The 23,183-nt window shown below is 38.7% G+C and overlaps 1 protein-coding gene across 5 annotated transcripts in view; it reads right to left on the bottom strand.

Moving 5' to 3' along the window:
• The window catches only part of LRRN1 (leucine rich repeat neuronal 1), a 39,599-nt gene that overhangs the window by 5,762 nt on the left and 10,654 nt on the right, over window positions 1–23,183 (bottom strand). For 2 of the 5 annotated variants that reach the window (XM_032290523.1, XM_032290525.1), the window contains one exon: window positions 13,901–13,947. The exons of 2 other annotated variants lie outside the window; for them this stretch is intronic. The gene's annotated coding sequence lies outside the window, so the exon portion shown is untranslated. Of the gene's footprint in view, window positions 1–13,900; window positions 14,435–23,183 lie in introns of those variants that run through there. One more of the 5 variants, XM_032290524.1, reaches the window with a different exon arrangement.

The raw sequence follows: 23,183 nt of genomic DNA, 5'->3' as shown, positions 1-23,183 counted from the left end.
CATTCTTCCTCTTCCCCATCTCCAAGTCTGGTTACTTTACGGTTTATTATGTAGTCTTGTGCCACCATAGGGAAATTTTGGCCATTGGTGGGTCACATATACAATGGTAGTCCCATATGATTATATTAATAGTACCATATTTTTACTATATTTTTATGTTTCAATTCACAAATACTTGACATTGTGTTATAATTTCATATTGCCTTCAGGAAAGTAACATGCTATACAGGTTTCCAGCTGAGGAGCAATAATGTATATGATATAGGCTACATATATCATATAGGCTACATACCACCTAAATTTATGTAAGTACACTCTATGACATTCACACAATGATTGAATCACCTAATGACACAGCTCCCAGATCATATCTCTATCATTAAGTGACATGCTTGTATTTGCAAAACTTTTCAATATTATAAAAATAGCTGACTCTGGCTTTTAACTGGAAATTCTATAAAATGAAAACATACTGGCCAGGCACAGTGGCTCATGCCTGAAATCCCAGCACTTTGGAAGGTAGAGGTGGGCAGATCACAAGGTCAGGAGTTCAAGACTAGCCTGATCAAATGGTGAAACCCTGTCTCTACTAAAAATACAAAAATTAGCTGGGCATGGTGGCGCATGCCTGTAATCCCAGCTACTGAGGAGGCTGAGACAGAAAAATCACTTGAACCCAGGAGACGGAGGTTGCAGTGAGCCAAGATTACGCCACTGTACTGCAGCCTGGGTGACAGAGTGAGATTCAGTCTCAAAAAAAAAAAAAAAGGAAAAGAAAAGAAAGAAAGAAAGAAAACATACTGCAGAGAATAACATTTTTATTATTAACACCGCAAATTTATTTCACTCTTGTTTCTGTTTAGAGTAATCCTGAAACAGGTGCAGTGGCCACAATAAACTGTTAAGAAAACTTATGCCACAGGTTATTTCTCAATCATAACTCAAAGTAGAAAACCAAAAGAATAAACTTACCTTTCAAAACTGAGATAGAATTTCAACTAGTTTTTATGTTTTGATTGAACGTAAGGAAATGTACCGAGAAGTAAAATATATATCAAAGTTGTATGAGAGACTTCCAAAACAATCTATTAGTATTAAGAAATTGCCTTTATGGGGCTATAGTTTGAACATTATTATAGCTAATACCCACATTTTAGTTTAAATTATATGATTTGAGATAATTGTGTTGAAATGTTCAATTTTTTCTTTGACATACATACATACCTTTTCCAACCAACCAACCAACCAACCACAGAAACCCAGAATGTTAGATAGCGGATCAAACACAGAGAAAAGACTTTTTTTTTCTCCTGCATTCTGTAAGAATGTATGTATAAGAATTTCCACTCCACATTCTATGACACATTCCTTTAGCAGCAAGGAAGGAAACTTCTTTAGCACAAAAGGAGGTGTTTAAGATATTTCTATTTGTATTTTATTCTGAATTCTCAAGTTTCACCGACAAATTTTTGAACGTTATACACAAAACAACTTCATAGAGTCCTTAAACCAGTTTAAATATTTACAATGTAGGGCATTTCCCAGGAGCTACTCACTAAGAGTGTTTACAAGTAAATCTATTATCACAAGAAAATACAGACCAATATTACTAATGCATATTGATGCAAAACTTCCCAACAAAATGTAGCAAAACAAGTTCAAAAGTAAAGATGATATGTTATGAGCAAGTTGGATTTATACTGGAAATGCGAGGAAGGTTCCATATGTGAAAACCAATCAGTATAATATACCACATTAACAGAATGAAGAAGTAAAAACACATGATCATCTCAATTGATGCACAAAGCTATTTGAAAAAATTCAATACTTTTTCATGATAAAAACACTCAACAAATGAGGAATAGAAGGAAAGTGCCCACACATAATAAAAGTCACGTATCAAAAGCCCAGTTAAAATCATACTCAATAGTGTAAAACTGAAGTTTCTCCTCTAAGAATGGTAACAAGCAAAGAATGCCTATTATTGCCATTTCTATTCAACATAGTACTGGAAGCCCTAGTCACAGCAATAAGACAAGAAAAATAAATAAAAGGCATTCAAATGGAAAAGAAATAAAATTATGTGTTCCCAGATTACATAATCTTATATATAGAAAATCCTAAAGATTCCACCAAAGAAACTGCTAAAACTAATAAATGATGTCAGCAAATTTGCAGGATACAAAATTAACACACCAATGAGTTGTATTTCCATAAACTAAGAATAACTAATCTGAAAAGGAAATTAAGAAAACAATATTTACAAAGGTATCAGAAATAATACACTGCTTAGGAATAAACTTAACTGAGAAGGCAAAAGACTTGTACAATGAAAATTATAGAAAATAACCAAAATAAATCAAGGATGATATAAAAAAAATGGTGAAACATCCCATGTTTATAGACTGGAAAACTTAATATTGTTATAATGTCTATAATACCCAAAACAATCTATAGAATGAATGCAATCTCTATCAAAATCTCAATGGTAATTTCTACAGAAAAAAAATTCTAAAACTCATATGAAATCAAGGGATTTTAAATTGCCAAAGTCATCTTGAAAAAGATCATTAGATATTTGTATCCCATGTGAGTGCTCACCAATGGGTGACCTCAGCAGAGCATTTTAATAATCAAGTGGATAGGATGACCCGTTCTGTGGACATCACTCAGCTGCTTTCCCCAGCCATGCTTTTGTCACTCAGTGAGCCCCATGAACGAAGTGGCCATGGTGGCAGGAATGGAGCTTATACATGGACTCAGCAACATGGACTTTTGCTCATCAAGGCTGACCTGACTCCAGCACTGCTGAGTGCCCAATTTGCCAGCAGCAGAGACCAACACTGGGCCCTCGATAAGGCACCATTCCTTGGGATGATCAGCCAGCTATCTGGTGGTAAGTCGATTATATTGAAACTCTTCCATCATGGAAAGAGCAGAGGTTTGTCTTCACTGGAATAGACCCTTACTCTGGATATGAGTTTGCCTATCCTGCACTGAACTCTTGTGCCAAGACTACCATCAGTGGACTCATGGAATGCCCACCATCATAATATTCCATTCAGCATTGCCTCTGACCAAGACACGGACTTTATGGCTAAGGAAGTGTGGCAGCGGGCCCGTCCTTACCATATTTCCCATCAACCTGAAGCAGCTGGATTGACAGAACAGTGGAATGGCCTTTTGAAGTCACAATTATGACACCAACTGGGTAACAATATTTTGGAGGGCTGGGGCAAAGTTCTCCAGAAGGCTGTGTATGCTCTGAATCAGCATCCAGTATATGGTACTGTTTCTCCCATAGCTAGGATTCACGGGTCCAGGAATTAAGGGGTAGAAGTGGCGCCACTCATCATCACCCCTAGTGATCCACTAGCAGTATTTTTGCTTCCTGTTCCCACATTACATTCTGCTCTCCTAAAGGTCTTAGTTCCAGAGAGAGGAACGCTGCCACCAGGACACACAATAACAATTCCATTAAACTGGAAGATAAGATTGCCACCTGGACACTTTGGGCTTCTACTACCTTTAAGTCAACAGGCTAAGAAGGGAGTTACAGTGTTGGGTGGGTGACTGACCTGGACTATCAAGATGAAATCAGTCTACTACTCCACAATGTATGTAAGGAGGAGTATGCATGGAACACAGGAGATCCATTGGGCATCTCTTAGTATTACCATGCCCTGTGATTAAGGTCAGTGGGAAACTACAACAGCCCAATCCATACAGGACTACAAATGACCCAGACCCTTCAGAAATGAAGGTTTGAGTCACTCCAGGAAAAAGCAAACAAACAAAAAAACCCACAACCCGCTGAGGTGCTTGCTAAAGGCAAAAGGAACACAGAATGTGTAATACAAGAAGGTAGTCATCAATACCAGCTACGACCATGTGACCAGCTGCAGAAACAAGGACTGTAACTGTCATGAGTATTTCCTCCTTGGTAAAAACAGGTTTGTGCACGCATACACTTATACTAAGAAAATACAATTTTACTTCCTTTTCCTTGTCATGTGACATAAGATTTATTGACATCATATCAGCATTTAAGTATTATTAACTTTATATAATAGTATTTGGCTTGGGGACTGGTATGTTTCCAGTTGTAGGAAGGATAGTTGTATGTTAGGTATAATTATGACCTCATTATTATCTTTATTTGAACATAATGTATGATCTCAGGAGATGTGTATGGGTTCAAATTGATAAGGGGTGGACTTGTGATGGTTAATCCTGAGTATCAACCTGATTGGATTGAGGGATACAAAGTATTAATCCTGGGTGTGTCTGTGTAGGTGTTGCCAAAAGAGATTAACATTTGAGTCAGTGGGCTGGGAAGGCAGACCCACCCTTAATCTGGTGGACACAATCTAATTAGCTTCCAGCAAATATAAAGTAGGCAGAAAAATGTGAAAAAGAGAGACAGGCCTAGCGTCCCATCCTACATCTTTCTCCAGTGCTGGATGCTTCCTGCCCTCAAATATCAGACTTGCAAGTTCTTTAGTTTTGGGACTCGGACTGGCTGTCCTTGCTCCTTAGCTTGCAGACAGCCTATTGTGGGACCTTGTGATCGTTAAGTTCTCAATAAACTCCCCTTTATATATATAATAGTCACATTTATTAATGGAAAATGTATGTATATATGGTGTGTGTATATATATATATCTGTGTGTGTGTGTATATATATATACACATATATGTATATGAGTGTGTGTGTGTGTGTGTGTGTGTGTGTGTCTGTATATATCCTATTTTGTCCCTCTAAGAGAACCTGACTAATACACTTGAAAAACATCCAGCACATAGTGAGTCCTCAAATACTTATTTTTGAACCTCTGGAAACCTGTCAGATTTGCTATTAAATTTTATGTTCATCTTGTCATTGGGAGTTAATGAATAATCTCTTTAAGGACCTTGAGCATGGAAGATGCTTGATAAAGAGTCATTATATTTATTATTTGCCATTTCCATTACATTTTCAACCAGTATCATCGGAATTAATAGTGTTAGAAATCCAGACATCAAATATTGCATTGGAGCTAAATTGAAGCCTTATCCAGACAAATTATAAAACACAACCTCCAACCTGGAAATTATCACCATCTCATAGATAGTGTAGTCACAGCAAAGAACTAAAATTTCAATCCCCAAATGAAAAAAAATGCCTTCTGAGGGCATGTGCTTTTATGTATCCTTTCTAGACTGGCCAAATTCATATCATGTAGATAATATTTTTAAAAAATTACTCTTTTAGCTCTTTCTCAGGCTCCAAATAGATCCAGGGCTAACGCAGCATTTAAATTTTCTTTTCTTTTAGGAATGGTTTGAATAATGGGGCAATGGGATTTTTGTTCAAGCAAATTTCCTTCTGTCCCTACATGTTTAAAAAATAGATTGCCTCAACACAAACATTTCCTGTAGCTACTCCATGGGGCAAGGTGGACCCAAACTCCTCTGTGTGGAATGACCTCGCAGAAGGATCCTCCTGTCCCTGAAGGCCACTCTGCCTTCTGCTACAAGTCCCAGTACAGATTGTGATACTTAACAAGGACTTTCAGCTGTCTGAAACAAGAGTATAGCTTAGAGTTAAGAATGTGGCTTCTGGAGAGACAGACTTGGTTTCAAATTCAGCTCTGTGACCTTGGGTAAGTGATTAAAACTTTCTAAGTCTCAGTTTCCTCTTTTAGAAAATGGAGAATATAAAACCTGCTTAGCAAGGGTTGTGAGAGAATTAGAGTGAAAGTTTAAATGTAAAGCCTTTGGCAGAGGGCCTGGCACATGGCTCCCCAGTAGATGTTAGCTACTATTATTCACAGGATTGATGTCTCCTATTGAATCTGAGTCTTTTTCATAAGATGAAAGTAAGATGTGGATAGCTGAAATGAGTAGAGGATGCCTTCTGTGGTGTGATCAGGTAAAAGTTCTGTACCTTAAATAATGTAGATAGCCAATACAGGTGGGGCCAAAGAGAGAAACTACCGTAAATTCTTTATTGAGGGTACATTTTATTCCTCTTGGGAAGGAAAGAGGGCCTTACACATACATTCTGAATGCTGAATCTGCACAGACTTTTTTTTTTTTTTTTGCACAGACTATTTTTAAAGACATTAATTTCTTAGACTTTTGTCTGGCCCCTGACCCTTTCCGACTCTCAGATTTCTTTCTCCAGCCATTTTCCAAAATTATGTTCCTGGTTCACACATTATCCAAAGCCAAACACTCTGTAGTGTATGTTAGTGATCACAGATGGAGAGTCCCTATGGAAGGAAGAGCTATAATAGTTTCCATACTGCATTAAGGAAACAATAAAGTATATCCCCTTGCAAGGACATAACAGACCTTCCTGAGGCTCTTTTGCATAAGGAACTCTTCCTAAAAGCCCACATTATTCATCAGCAAGCAGTGTGACCGCACATCTCAGTGGGGCAGGCAACAGAACAAGGATGTCTGCCAGGAAAGGAATTCTTAATTTTGGCTTCACCGCAAACTTTCTGGATGACCTTGAACTGGTCATGTAACTTTGTATCCTATTTTATTTATCCTACCTTAAGTAGTCACAGCTTCCTAGGCCTAACGGAACCTCAGGAAGTCATCAACCCATTCCTTTGGTGTCATGAAAAAAACTTTACTTCCAACCATTTTCAGAGATGCAATGCTTCCTCCCTCCCTTTCTCTTCCTTTCTTCCCTTCTTTTTTTCTTCCTCTTGTGTTATTAAATTGTTTTCAAAGGATGGAGTTTGATTGTGGCAGGTATCTCAAACTTAATGCTTTCTAGGTCCAGGCAGGTGTAGGGGGCTGAGTCTAAAACAGTGAGAAGTATTAGTCATGTAGAAGGCTGGAGAGTACATGAATTCCAAAAGGCATCCTGACATGTTTTAGCAGCGGAGGCCAAACAGAAACTGTTGGCTTTCGGAGGTCCTTTACAGGCCACTTTGTAACCTCTGAATTATGCAAGTATAAAAATAGGACCTATAATGCTGAGCTAAAAGGAATATATAACTAGAGGATTAGATATAAATTTTCATATTATTGGCAAATACTCCATATGTGAAAATCTAGAATCACAAACTGAATTTATTATGGTGTGAATCTCTGCTCAGATGAAAACTACTTTGGTGCTTTTTTAAGAAGCATTACATTTCTAAAAATTCATTTTACACTCCTTTCTTTCAGAAGACCTACTTTAAAAGGTATTCAGGACCTTAGAGATCCCCTAAGTGATCCAAATTGACCCAGTTAATTGCCAAGGGAACAAAATAAAACCCAAAAGCCTTGCTCCCAAATTCAGTGTTTCCTAATCTGGTCATGTTAAACTTCTGAGGTGGTTTTACTGGCTCCCAGAGAAAATGAGATTGTTCTCCCCCTAATGCTATTTTGCTTTTCTCCTTGTTCTTGTATGTTATTACTATTAATTGAGACAAAAATTCTCTGGTGTGCTTGGGTGATATAAATGTACTAGTGTACAAAGAAGGGCATGGATACAAGTGATCTTTTGATTCATTTCCGTCCTCTGTCAGGCGAGGGCGAATCCACCGCACTGCAGGTGCAGTCTCAGCCGACATCCCTGGGAAAAGCCCAAAGGCGCAGCTGGCCTCCAAGTCGAGCATAAAAACTGGGGTCACAATTCATTCAGCTCCTAAGAGGAACTGGGCATGGATGGCACTTTAGCCCTTTCAGGAGGGTTGGCCAGGCATGGGAAGCAGGGTGGGCTGGACTGGATGGACTTGAGAGTTACAACAGAAAATGTAAAAAGCAAAAGAAAAATGAAAAGCCAATGCTAGCTGGCATGAATCCAAACCCAGGAAGGTGTCTTGGGATGGATGGGAAGGGTGTCTATGAAAGGGCCCTAGGGAATAACACTGACCTCAGAATCTGACTTGACTTCAACTGATCAAAGGCAAACAGGGTAGCCTCCCTGTGAAATTCACAGAAGCACAAACTGAAAGGGAGAGATGGTGTTAGAGATCACTTGACACATCTACAATAAACTCTCATTTTGCAGAGGACACCTCAGGAGGTGAGGTTGTATATTTGGAGGCCAAGCTCCAGCCTCCAAGCATCCTGTCCTGTACTCTAGATAGACAACCCTACATCGCTTCACTTTGTCTAGGGTTAAGTTCAGATTCTTTACCACGAGGGCAGGGTCTACAACTCTTTGAATGACATTAGTCTTTAGTGCTCCATTAATCAACCATTTATAAGTAGCATAGGAAAATGTCATTCAATTTAGGGATCGTTCAGTGGCTGGTTTTCTTTAATAACCTCTATTTTGACTTTTGCTTTAGGTAGTTGGGGGGGTGTTGTGTAGCTAGCTTAATCAATCACACTGATGGCAAACTTATTCCAAAATATTAGTCAGGTCAGTCAAATAATGTTCATTGATTTTTTTTAACATGGCAGTAAATTGATCATAATGTTGATGTGTGCTGTATATGCACAGCCAAATTACATGTATAATTTGTAAAATGCATAAGTTAAACTTTTCTTAATTGGTGATAGAACATGTGCTGCAGAGTCTGTGAGGGCACACAAATTCAAATGAGGCTGGATGCGGTGGCTCACACCTGTAATCCTAGCACTCTGGGAGACTGAGGGGGGTGGACCATAAGGTCAGGAGTTTGAGTCCAGCCTGGCCAACATGGTGAAATCCTGTCTCTACTAAAGATACAAAAAACTAGCTGGGCATGGTGGCGTGTGCCTGTAGTCCCAGTGACTCAGGAGGCTGAGGCAGGAGAATCGCTTGAACCTAGCGGGTGGAGGTTGCAGTGAGCCAAGATCATGCCACTGCACTCCAGCCTGGACAACAGGGTGAGACTCCATCTCAAAAAAAAAAAAAATCGAAAGAAGTGTATAGTAGATTTTTTAAATAACTAGGAGTTGGAGTTGGACATTCAAGATAGGAAAGCCCTCATGAATAATATGAACAAAACTAACTATACTAGTAAGCTTACTTTAAAAAAAAAACAACTATGTACTAATTACCACAGTGATTTAAATCACTATACTTGACTTTGTAAAGTAATATGGTATGGTCATCCCTATTCTTTACAAAGAAGTCAACTCATTTGTTCCAAGTGAGCTAGTAAGTCATGGACATAGGGACCATGCCTGAATGCTGTCTGGCTCTGAGTCCTATCTGGTTCTCAGGCAGTTTGAGAAGCAGCATGGTACAGGGGCTGGAGCACTGCACCAAGAGTTAGGGGACCCAAGTTCTTACCTCTGGTCTTGCCTTCAGCTCAGTGCCTGTTAGTCAGTCACCTTTCCTGCCTCTAAATGATGAGGTTGGGCTGAAATTAGGGCTCCAGTTCCAAGATATTGGGTATTTGATGCTTTGTTCAAGTTTCTATTCTTAAACACACCATGTAAGCAGCACTTCTTGATTGGGAGCAAAATAATTGATCCCAGATTTTTTTTTTTTTCTTTTTTTTTTTTTTGGGACGGAGTTTCACTCTTGTTACCCAGGCTGGAGTGCAATGGCGCGATCTTGGCTCAACCGCAACCTCCGCCTCCTGGGTTCAGGCAATTCTCCTGCCTCAGCCTCCTGAGTAGCTGGTATTACAGGCACGCACCACCATGCCCAGCTAATTTTTTTTTGTATTTTTAGTAGAGATGGGGTTTCACCGTGTTGACCAGGATGGTCTCGATCTCTTGACCTCGTGATCCACCCGCCTCGGCCTCCCAAAGTGCTGGGATTACAGGCTTGAGCCACTGCGCCCGGCTGATCTCAGATTTTAAAGAGAAGCTGTGTTTAGCTTTAAAAAAAATTAAAGGCAGACAGAGCTGGGTCCATATGCTGACACTACCTATGCCACCTGGGACATATGATTCCACCTCTCTAGGCTCTGGCTTACCCCTCTTTTTGAAGGGCATAGTTATACCTACTTCATTTGGTTGTTCTGAAGATTAAATGAGAGAACATGTCTCAAGCAGTGGATCACAACAGGATCTCAACAAATTTTCTTTGGTGTCAACTTACACAATTAGGGTCAGGTGCTGAAAACCTAAGTTAATATTTACTCTTCCAATAAGAAAATTAATGTATTTCAGAAGTGTATAGTAGATTCAGAAAAACCAAAGAAGTTCAGGTTAAAAACAGGAGAAAAAGTTTCAGATAATTTCCACATAAAATTAATGTAATTAATGTAATAAATAATGTAATTCCTGGAAATATATTAATTTTATCTGGAAATTATCTGGAACTTTTCCTCCTGTTTTTAACCTGAACTTCTTTGGTTTTTTACTTTTTTTTTTTTAACAACATCCTCAGGAGCTAGGTACTATTATTGTCCCCTTTTTGCACTTAGGAAATAGATGGATAGAGATGTTAAATAACCTGCTCAAGATACACACCTAGAAAGTGGCGAAGGAAGGAATCAAATGGAATCATCTTGGTTTCAAAGCCTTTGCTCTAAGTATCACCTCCCACATGCCACACAAGCATCCTAAAGAACCCCCAATTTTGAATGAAATAAAGTATCAACAATATAGACTGGCTTCCTGGGAGCATTTATAGCTCTTGAAGGCAACAGATTTTCCCCAAATGATTTGAGCCCAACCAATCACAGTGAAGAACCTGGGGTAGTTCATCTGTTCACTGAACAACCTGGGTGCCACAGAAACACTCTCTATCCATTGGGTAAGGATTCTAGAGTAGATTTCTAGAATACTAGAAAAAGTTTGAAGCAAAGACAGTTTTCATTGAATTTGAAGTGAGAATGAAGCAGGTTCTGGATTTGAAATTAATTTCACTATTATATACAGGTGCATAAGCAAGTGTTCTCCCACAGACAAGAGTAGGAAGGACTCAGGAAGGCTCAAGTTGCAAACTCCCCAGTATGGAGTGGCTGCCTTCAAAATGCAATCCTTCCTTTCCCAGCTCAATTCCAGTATGTATTTTCAAGTGGCTGCCTTCAAAATCCAATCATTCTCTTCCCAGCTCATTTCTAGTATGTATTTTCAAAGGCCATGTCATTTTTGAAGTTAAGAAAAAACTCACACATTTATTATAATGAGATAAATGCTAACTAAATATTTGCATTCTAGTTATTAGGATTTCAGCTCTGCAGTTTAATGCTGAGCTTCTTTAAAGAATTCTCCTTTGTTATCTCTCTACACTAAGATGGGTTGAATGATACCTGAAGTATTTCCATGTTCTTAATTGTCTTGGAAAAAAGTGTTTCAAACAAGTTAAATCCTTCACCAAAGAAATACAAAAAATAAAACAAGAGATAAGCATCTACCAAAACATTTATATATCCATTTCAGTCATTCGAGATGCAAGGATGTAAATAATAAGCTAAGGAAATTAAACTGCTAGCTCAAGAAAGACAGGAAACACCCTTTCCAAATAATGAATTCTTTTCTAACCTTGCATACACCTCATTTTTTACATCTTAATGTTAATTACAGGGAAGTTTTGACTGAGTAGGAGTTGTAAGAGTAACAGCAGTTAGTACTTATTAAGCTCTTATTATGTAACATGTACTGCATTGAATCCTTTACATAAACTATTTCATGGAATGCTCACAAGCCTATGAGGTGAATACTATCATGTTCTTATTTTTATGGGTAGTGGAATGGAGACTCAGAAAAATAAAATCAACTACCCAAGGTCTTGGAACCAGTACAGTAGAGTGGTTGAGGTTCTATGTGAATAAAGGCATCTGATGCCAGAACCCAAATCATGTCCCTTTTTTATCCCAATCCGTCTGGACATGGAGAGTCCTTGCCAATATTTTAGTATGCCAGTATAAGAGTGTCCATCTCATGGAACGAGGAACCTGTTTCTGTCTTGTTCACTCTGAGTCATTCCAAGGTCAGGCACTGAGTCTGGCATCTACATAGTGGGTACTCAATAAATAAATCAAACGGCTATCTGAATCAATTCAAATGTGCTTTCCAGGTATACAAATACAACAACAAGTTTAGGCTTGCAAATACTCACAGCCCTGGTGGGTCTCTGCTGCATTTTGTGCTTAAGAAAACCTTGTAATTTAGCACAAATCCATCCTACAATTTGTGATTGAGAAAAACCTGCTCTGTGATCCATCCTTTTCTCAAGGCTCTGATGAAATCTAGTGTCTGTAAAAATGCAAAAGAGATCCAATAGGTACAAATTGAATCACACTAATTTAATTTTAAAAAATACATTGAGTGTTTACTGTGTCACAGGGTCAGGGAGGTCTGACCCTGCCCTTATAAAGCTTCTAATCTTAAGGGGTATAAATAAGACAAGTACACAAGTGACTCTAAAAAAAAATAAAAGGTACATGTCAAAGGGAGTAATACAGAGATACGTGGATCTCTGGGAAGGAGGATTGAGAGTTGCCAACCTGTGTTTGCTCTATCAGCACTATCTAATCCAATTTCCTGCAAGGGCAGAAATACTCTGTCTGCACTCTCCAGCATAGCAGCTCCTGAGTGGCTACTGAGCATAAGAAATGTAGCTGGTGGGAATGAGAAACGGAATTTTTACATTTTATTTCAATTTACTGGAATTACATTTAAATAGCCAGATGTAACCAGTGGCTACCACACTAGGCAGCACAGTCCAAGATCTCCAAACTTAGTTGTTCATTCATCTGGAGATCTTTTTAAGAAGGCACATTCTCATGCCTCATGGAGATTCTGATTAAGTAAGTCTGGGATGGGGTCTGGGAATATCTGTATATTTTTAAAAGCACCAGAGTCTCATCATGAAGAGTACATTTAAAAGACTCCAGCCTTATTATGGCTCTGCCCTGCCACCACTCACAGGCTCAGAGGATCCAGCAGGCATGTCAGCTGCGGCTTGGTAACTGCAAAGATACAGGTAGCTGTGGCTTGCTCTAAGCCACAGTGTTTCGTTCCTCTAGTCGCTCATCCTAGTGTTCTCAGAGGTGACTCAAACTCTTGAAGTCCAAAGTTATGTTTTATTCATCCTGGTAGGTACTGCACTTAACACAGTGACTAGTCTGCAAGTGTTCAATGAAACAACCAGAGTACATCACAAAATATATTCAGACCGTTCTTCATTTATTGGACTTCTCTTGCTATACCGGAGAGAACAAAGGCTATGTGAAACAGGTGTATGGACTCATAAATTTCACATAATTTGAATCCAGAAGGAAATACTTAAGAATTCTTTTTGCCTAAACTCTTAGGATGAAGCAAACAAAGGTTTTCATCAGAATAGAGCTCCTCTTTTCAAGTATCGGAGTACACCATTGCTCTCCTTACTTACTGTATTCAAATATAACTGAAGAGTTTACATAGAAAATAACTTAAACAAAAAATGTTTAGCCCTATATGAAGTGCCATGAGTCCCACCATGTTCTCTAAAGAAAAAGCTGAATGAAACTTTTTGGAAATTAAGAGCTTTTGATGGCAAATTTGCTAGACAGGGCCTAGTAGAATGCTAGCCATAGAGGGGTTACTGGAAAATGATTGTTGAATGAACACATAAGCTTTTTTAGGTGATACCAATTTGTTTTGTACTTTACCCATTTTAGTTACTTCTCATTAAAAATATGTGTCATTTCCAGATCAGATTCTTGGACCACATAATTGTAGAAGATATAAAGTAAAAGTAATTCTAAAAGCTAGCAGGGCAGATTAATATTATTGTGGGAAAGGTAGATATGGTTTTGGAGAACTCAGGAAATTATCTCTAGATTTTTCAAAAAGAACAACAACAAAAAAACGAGGATGGGAAAACAGGATCCCTGAGAAGGCAGCTCTTCAGAATATGACAATAAACACAGGCTTTGGAGTCAAGAGATTGAGATTAAAATCCAGCTCCACACATGTTACTTTTCTAGTCTCTGTGTCTTCCTTTGAGAGTAGTGTCGGCATCCTTGCTTCATGTGATTGTTAAAAAGATGAAATGAGTTAATATGCACAAAATGCCTACATCACTTACCGTGAGTCCATCCCATGATCTGAGTCAAAGTGCTTGTTAGCTATGGACTGTGGACTCAAAAACAGAGATGTTGAATCCCAATCCCCAGAACCTCAGAATGTGGCCTTTTTTTGAAAATAGGGTCACTGCAGATGCAGTTAGTTTAGATGGTGTCATACTGGAGTAGGCTAGGCCCCTAATCCAATATGACTGGTATCCTTAAAGAAGAGGGAAAGTGATGTGAAGACAAGGACACACAGCAAAAACGCCACGTGGCAATGAAGGCAGAGACTGGGGATCCACAGCTGTAAACCAAGGAATGTCAAAGTTTGCCAGCAAACAGCCAGAAACTAAGAGGCAAGGACTCACTCTTCTATAGGTTTAAGAGGGAGCATGACCCTACTGACACCCTGATGGTTTCATCTTGGACTTCCAGCCTGCAGAACTGTGAAATAATGAATTTCTGTTGTTTTAAGCCACCCAGTTTGTGGTGCTTTGCCCGGACAGACCTAGTAAACTAAAGAAGTGTAATATTTTAAAGTAGTTCATATTGGGCTGAGCACAGTGGCTCACACTTGTAATCCTGGTGCTTTGGGAAGCTGAGGCAGGAGGATTGCTTGAGCCCAGTAGTTCAGGACCAGCCTAGCAAAACAGCGAGATCCCATCCCTACAAAAAATACAAAAATTAGCTGGGTGTGGTGGCGTGTGCCTACAGTCCTAGCTACTTAGGGGGCTAAAGTAGGAGATTGCCAGGAATTCAAGGCTACAGGTGAGCTGTGATCACGCCACTGCACTCCAGCCTGGGCAAAACAGTGGGACTCGTGTCTCTAAAAGAAAAAAAAAAGTAAAGTAGTTAATATGTGTATTAATTACCTTCTAAATTATTTTTATATGAATGCTTATTTTATCAAATACTTAGGGTCCTGACTTTCCTTACCCTACCTCTCCCTACTGCATTCTTAGGACACATAATTGATTATGAAGAGTTTGCTTTCTACTGCTGCCTGTAAATCCTACAGATAGGGAGACAGAGGTACCTGTTCCTTAACTTTAAAAGCTGTGGTAAGCTCTGTGATCTTTGTAACTTCTAGGACAGAGCAGGCTAAACTTATAGTTATTCATGAACTACCTTTGCTCTGTGCCCAAATCATTTTCCTCCCATGTTTTGAAAAGTCACACAGTAGATACAGTTAGAAGAATCTTGAGCCTTTAGTCTTTCACAGCCCTTTTAAACCCAACATTCTATGACAGGCAAAGAAAGTAGGACAGGGGAAAACATTTTTTTTTTTTTTCATTTAAATCACTTGTAAGATCAAGAAAGTTTCTGTTTGTTTTTCTTTTTAAGAAATGGACTATCTGCATAGCTGGAATCACAAAGTAGCAATTTAACATTATTGAATTGAGAAACTGACAGAAGGCCGGCACAGAACAAAACATCAGCTAACAACTGGGCTATTTTTATTGCTTCTTTATAGCAGCAGCAAGCGTAATGATATAAAAACTACCGTGAAATCAATTAATTTTAGTCTTTTACAGATTTCAATTCTCTTCCTGTAATATGTCTATATGAAGTAATTGCTTTGTAATTAGCAGCATGATTAAATGTTGAATAAATGCTAAATCTTTACTTTGGCAGCCTTAATATGCCTGGAAGGCCCAGTTTCATTACTTCTGTTTAAATATTTCACAGTACAGTGCTGGGTATTCTCACTTTGGACAGATTTGACCATGTCCTGTTAATAAATGTTGCATAAGGAACTGGTTGCTACAATGGTTCCAGATTGTACATTCAACACTACACATATACACCAGTGAAAAAATAGACTCGTCACTGTGGGCACTGAAAGTGCCAATATGTAGGCGGCTAATACTGAGCCATGGATTTTTGGATGCTGACCAAGTCAAGCAATTCCATTAGACTATATCAGATTTGCTTTTGCTCCCAGATTGAATTAAAGTTTAGTTTGTAATTGTGAGAATAATTCTCTCCTCATCAAGAAAATGGCTAACATTTTTACATTTATTTCAGAACATTGACTGCATTTTTCTGTGCTCATCTAGAGCTCTGAACTATCTTTTGTTATATTTTTTAAACCAGTAGTAATCTGTACTAATTATCTGACATTTTAACATTTTTATTAAAAAAAAAAAATCTAACATCCAATGTCCTTAAGATGGGGGCCTTTAGCTCTGATCTAGTGATATTTCTCTAAAGAACCTGACTGCTTAGGATTTGCTAATTAGAAGACAAACTGCTGTTTAAACTTTAGACTGAGAAAATGTCAAGAACATGCCCCTTCCACATTAAAGTGTTCCTTTAAAATTTGAAGACAGATGTACAGAAGTGTGCATACATTTAACGTAAAAGTTCCTGCTAGTTAAGATTAAAGACAGCAGTGTTTGGGTCAATGACAGTACTTGTCCTTTGACTTGATAGTACCCAACCACATTGAATGCCATCTTTTTAAAGAAGCAAAGTAAAGCCATCTGTCCCTGAACTCTAAAACTTTGTTTCAAATTTCTTTTCTAAACTATTTTTTATGACGATGTCTAATAAAGATTTAAAGAACTAGACTTTTCAATCACTGCAAGAAAATGAAGTAGAGGTGTGCCTGCCAGTTGAAACCTCTCTGCTGAAGGAAGGCTTGGGGACCACAGTGGCTCTCTAAGGAAGTGGTCATAGGGAAGGGGTACAGAATACAAAACAAACTGTGGAAGGTGCTTTACCTACATTCTTAGAACACTGGGAAAGAATATCAGTTTTCCAGGTTTTCCAACTTATAAATGGCAGGTGGTGGGGCTTCTCAGCCTCCATAATCATGTAGGGCAATTCCTACAATAAATCTCTCTGTTGTATCTTATCAATCATCCATCCGCCCATCCTATTCGTTCTCTTTGTTTGGTGAATCATGACTAAAAATTCCAGTGATGTCACAATTCCCACAGCTATGGGTAAAGCAGCTGAGGTTAAAGCCAAGTTTTTTGCACAGGGCTCTTTCTGTGAATTCACCTACCTCAGCTGTCTTATTGGACCCCAAGGGTACATTGCAGCTTTCTTTTAGACACATAGAAGAAAATTAACTTGTAGAGTGAAACCTTGGCTAACTGGAGTGTTAGGGCTCAGGGAATTTGCAAATTTAATTTTCTGTTTGGCTGAAGGTTTCTTAGAAAGCTTTTATAGTTTCAAATTGTAATACCTATATTTTTGCCTTTGATAAAATATGTGTTTTTACTAAGACATAGTTTTCTTCAAGGCCTTAGTAATAAACTCATATTGGAATTTTTTGTTTCTTAATCGAAAGCCCTGGTTAAACTATTTTCTTCCAATCTTCCCTCTTTTTCTAACAGTGGACTGAGGGTGGAGGGGATCTAGTTAATTAGGATTTCTGCTAATCAGGTTTTTAAATTGTTTTGGTAAATTAAAATCAGGTGAAAATTACCTCCCTGAATTTGAAATAGTTTCTTATTATAGATTTTCCTTGATGCCAATGTGTTCCCCTATCTTAGTATGCATTTTAAACTAATGGTCCAGTACTCAAAGTGCTCAGATCGTCGATGACCTGGACACCATAAATCCACTAGTGCACATTAGTGGATAGTTCTTAATTGCACAGTTTAGGCCTTGTATAATCAAATAGTGCAAAGGAATAGCTGAGAACATTTTAATGTTCTTTTAAATGCATTCTTCATTTTAATGCATTATAAATCATAGTGCATTCCATTGTATCTCTTCAACTAATATGTTTATTAAATTAAAAGTAAAAATAATTTTAGTTGAATATCGACATTGTCCTTCATAACCATTAAAATATAAAAGAATCCAATGCTGTTATAAGATCATTTCTATTGGTTTACCTCCTAATTTTCTAATAGAAATAGTAGTTGCATTTTGAACTTTAAATACAGAAATTATTGTTTAAATGAAGCAAAATTAAAGTTATCTCTTAGACTAAGAAGGGGTTATTTCTTAATAAAATACATTTTAGAGTAAATTGCAGTGCAGTCTTATATGTCTAGGATGAACATGTGCCTTAAAAATTCCTGTAGAGCTTTTGGTTTAAGGGAACATAATTTAAACTATAGAACATTGAAATGGTTATAATAGTGAGGAAATATATTTTAATGGTGGTTTATTATTACTTCAAATTACATTTAATTAAGGATAATGAAGACATAATTTGAAAACAAGACCAGAAAATGAGAATTATTTTATTAGGGAATTAAGCAACATTAAGTAGTATGCTTCAGCAACTTAGCACAAAATGTGAGCAAGTAGTTAGTTTATTTTCACTTCAGGGTTTTCAAGTCTCAAAAATCCAACTAGTACCTATGTTGGCACTCACCAAAAAATTCTGGGTACACAAATATTACCATCAACATGTGGCTGGTAATTAGGTTTTTGTACCGTTCCAAATGCCCACAGGAGTGATAGAAATGAATGGGATAGTTTATTGAGCGACTCTTCTGCGTAAGGCACTGAGGGCAGCGTCAGGGGAGGCGGGGGAGCTGTGGAACATCCCAGGTGGAGGGGAAGTTGTTCACAAAGCATTTGTATTCTGAGTCAGTTGTGAGCATTTCTTTCCAAATCTGAGTTCAGACATATCACATTGGTATCTTAAAATTGGTCATAAAAATGAAGGCTTATCTTTTTGGAGAGCCAGTTGTTAAACATTTACAGGAATACCTCTGGTGTAAAGGTAGCAAGGCAGCAGACTTGGAATAGGGGACAGAAAAGAAATGCTTTCATTCTGAATGGGATTTTGGTTATGCCACAACAGCAACGGAAATCAAGACAGAAAGGTAGGATGGTGCCTAGATATGGAGGGCCTTTATGCTTCACTAAGGAGTTTTCTCTAATTTCACATCTTTGTCAGAGACTTAGAAGAAAACAGATGGTACATTCAAAAGGGAATGAAAAAAGAAAGGTTTTAAAAAGGGACCATTTATAAGATGTCTTACTCTATTCCTGTCACTACAATAAAATACCTGAGACTGGGTAATTTATAAAGAACATGAATTTATTTTCTCATAGTTCTGAAGGCTGGGAAGTCCAAAAATCAATGTACCAGGAGATTCGGTGTCTGGTGAGGGCTGCTCTCTGCTTTGAAGATAATGACTTCTTTCTGTGTCTTCACATGGGACAAGGGGACAGAGACAAAACTGAGGCTATGTCCTCACATCCTCACATGGCAGAGGAGACTGATAGACAAAAGGACACTAAAGAACTCTCTTCAATCTCTTTTATAAAAGCATAATCCACTCAAGAGGGCAGAGCCCTTATTACTTAATCACTTCCCAAAAGGTCCCACCTCTTAATACCATCACCTTGGGGTTTAAGTTCCAATATACAAATTATGGAGGGACACATATGTTCAAACAATAGCCTGAGGGATGGGTAAGGTTAAAGTCAATTCCCAAAAGAGGGGCAAGCAACCCCGAGTGAGCTACTGCAGGATGCAGAACCCAACAAGAAGCCAGCTGGCAAGGGACCGCTTCTGGGTGCAGTCCATATCCATCTGATTCCCAGGGTACAACGCAAAGTGGAAAGGGTATTGGGCAGAACTGCAGTGATATCAAGCACAATACTATAGCCAGGGGGGACCATTTAATGCCTGTTTAAGGGGAACTATGGGATAATTTCTATAATTCAGAAAGATGAATCCACCAGCTGTATGTAAGACAGACTGGAGAGGAGGCACACTAGATATGGGGAAACTGGTTAAGAAGAACTTACAGTAAGCTAAAAGAGAGGCAATGAGGGCTGGAATTGGAGTGGTGTTGATAGGAAAAAAGAAGAAGCGCCATATTTAAAAGACACTAGGGAACCATAACTAGAGAGGGCTCTCTTGGATACTGCAGTTGACTAGATGTGCAGATGGGGGAGGGACGAGTTAAAAATAATGCCAAGACTGAACCTGGGTGATGCGATGATAGCAGTTCTCAAAACAAGATAGGGGCCAGCAAGGGCAGGAGCTCATTTTGGGAGTGGGATGAGTTTCCGTTTGAATGATTAGAAGAGGGTGGGAAAAGAGAGGCTGGAGTACTTCTCCTCCTGGTTCCCTCCCTGCTGAGCCAATAGGCAGGGGCTTCGTTCCTCTGCTTAAGGAACATTCTCTCTCCTCTTGTGTAGCCACAGTTCACTCTGCATCCTGGAAACCACTTCTTCCTCTTGCTCCTTCAGTGACGTTGTGATTTTCAGGATGAAAATGTCCAGCAGGCATTTGGAAATATAGGACTGGAGTTTGGAAGTGAGGTTATGGAGAGAAATTTGGGAGTTTTTCTCATAATGATCCAGTGAGTAGAAGACTTAAGATCTCAAGGGACATAGAAAAGTACGTTAATAATAAAAGGGTGCAGGGGAGCCCAAGATTGACTGCCGTAAAGCATGTAATAAAGGATAACTCAGCATCTTGCTGAAAAATGGCCAACTCTACCCCCACTATCTCTTCTTCATACGTATTTGGTAATAGTTTCTAAATTTAGCTACAAGTTAATACAAAGATGGAACTAAAACAAATTGTTACAGGGGCAAAATGCTAACTCAGTGTTGCAATGATCTCATATTATAAGCCATGAAAATTAAGATCAGGCAGAAAAGTACATCTCTCCACTATAGATAAATCAATAACAACTAAGCGTTATGGTCATTAGAGCCCCAGTGAAATTACTCAACATCTAAAGATTGTGGAGGATCTTGTCCACTATTAGTCACCTCTGTTCATGTGAACGCCAGTCAGATGTGGCTAAGTGCATTTTACACAATGAGTTCATGAATGAGAATGATAGTACATGCACAGAGCATTTTCATGCCAAGCAAGAGAAATGTTTTAGCTATCACCAAACTACTATAAAAAATCTACATCTGTGGGCAACACAGGTAATGTGTTGTCAATTAGCAAGTGTCTTAATCAGCGGCTCATCTACAATGAAAGGGAAATGTAGTATAGGGAAGAAAAGGGCAATGAAGAGCAGAAAATAAAACATGGTAAGCTAATTTACTAGACACCATGTGCCATGTTCACATGTATTATATCTTCCCATTCTCACAAACCTGTGATGCTACATTTTTTTTTTTACAACCAAGATTCAGAGAAGTTAATCAGCATGCTCAAGGCCACACAGAAATGGAGGAGAAACTTTCTCCCTGATGTGCCTGACTTGTCATATGCCGGTCCACACATGTAAGACACTGGCATGCCACCCAACCAGCCAAGACTCCATAGAATTGCTCATGCAATTTCCCTCTCCACCAGTTCAAGCGTTCTGTCATGGTGACACATCTCTTCAGTACAGGATGCAGTCTCTTCCATTGCTGAACTTTGTACAAGTTCTGCCTTCGCTGAACTCCAAGTGCAGTTTGGAAGTAGGCACAAAAGAAGGTCCCACTTTATTCTATTCTAAGCCACACTGGTCTTCTCTCTGCTGATCAAGCATACCAAAGTCCTTCTCACCTCTGGGCTTTGTCTTACAAAACTCTTCCCTCTCCATCTCTTTTGCCTGGCTGACTCTCCCTTGACCTTCAGATTTTGGCTTAAATGTCACTTGTTTGGGGAGGTCTTCTCTTATAAGGCTTTGTGTTATATTATCCTGGCCTCGTGTACTTCTTTTTCACGGGACTAATGCAGCCATCATTTTACACTTACTTGTGTGATAATTGGATTACTACTTTTATCTCACATCAGACAGCAAGCTCCACATGGGAAAGGAGCACAAATCATCTGTTTTGCTCTCCGCTATACTCCCACCTCATAGAAAAAGATCTGCACACAATGGGGCTGTGGATATCTGCCAAATGATTGCAGAGAATGACTGTCATGTTCTAATAATTGTACCAAGTGCTTTCCCATATATTCTCATAGCAGCCCTATGGGTAGACATTATTCTGCCGTTCTACAGATGAGTTTGGGGTTAATAAATTGAGTCTTTTAACCAATACTGAGCACAGCTATTACATGACAGAATTGAGCTTCAAACCTGTCTGGTCTGAGCTCCTGTTTTTTTGCTTTGTTGCAGAATTCCTACAGATGATCACTTAATTATTTTGATTTGCTTCTATTCACTGTATCTCACCAATGAGTCTGGAAGCTCATTTGGACAGCAATAACACAACGTCCATTTTCTTCAACCCTCATATCACCTTTCCAATAGCACTTGATATTCTACATACATTTAATGAATACTTTTTGATTAATAACACTTCCTTGGCAATATCACAAAAAGCATTCCCAAATGAGTTCAACTTTCTATAATAACCTCTCTAAAGCAGTAACATAGTAATATCTCTGAGTATAATACAGGTTTATGAACTACTCATTTTCTACCAAAATACAAAGGAAATAACTTTGTAAAAATTATTTTAAAGAAGCAGTGTGGCAAAATGAAATAGACATATGACACAGAAATCCCTTTCCTCTTTCAATGACTGAATATTCACTAGGTACATTTTCTATGTGCCAAATGCTTTCATAGGTGCCAGGGACCTAAGACTCAGTCATAGTCTTTTCCCTTAAGGAGCTGTTTGGTGGTGGTGGTGGTATTACAGAATGTAAATAAATGCTCCTAAATTAAGATAACACATGCTAGACTTGAGTGAGGACAAGGAGATGTGGGAAAATCAAGGACAGTGTGACTAACTCAGTCTGGAGGAAAACCAGAATTACTGTTTCTACGCATACTTCTTACTAGCTTAAGATACTGGGCAAGATCCTTATCTGAGGTTTTTTCCTACATCTTTAAAATGGGGATAATACACAACTCCCAGAATTGATATGTGTTCCTCTCAGCACACTTAGAAAACTCCATTTACTGGCCTGCAAGGGTACCCAGGTGACTAGCTGTGTGGTACTGGCTTTCCCCCAGAGCTAAGAGTAAGAATATCTACAATTACCTGTAAATGTGGTCACAGCAATTGGGAAGCACTGATAATGAGGATTATACAAGACAATGAATATGGAGTTCTCTGCAATTGTTATTTCCATCTCACAAAGAATTCGAAGAATATCAGGTTAATGGTATTCTCAACTCTTCCCTTTATGTGCAAGTGAAAATCAGCTAGCTGAAGCAGAGGAGGTGTCAGAGAGAACAACTCATAGCAACTGGCCTCTGTGGGTTCACCAGGAATCTCTCTAAGGGCCACACCTGATTTGGCTTGCCTGGTGACTTTCTCTTTTTCTTTTCTTTCCTTTTTTTTTTTTAAGAGACAACATCTTGCTTTGTCACCCAGGCTAGAGTGATGTGGTACAATCAGGGATCATTGCTGCCTGGACCTCCTGGGTTCAGGTGACCCTCCTGCCTCAGCCTCCCA

Source organism: Sapajus apella, unplaced genomic scaffold (assembly GCF_009761245.1).
Source record: "Sapajus apella isolate SASKATOON/1434 unplaced genomic scaffold, GSC_monkey_1.0 scaffold23, whole genome shotgun sequence".
NCBI lineage: Eukaryota > Metazoa > Chordata > Mammalia > Primates > Cebidae > Sapajus > Sapajus apella.
This window is presented reverse-complemented; position numbering and strand designations above follow the sequence as displayed.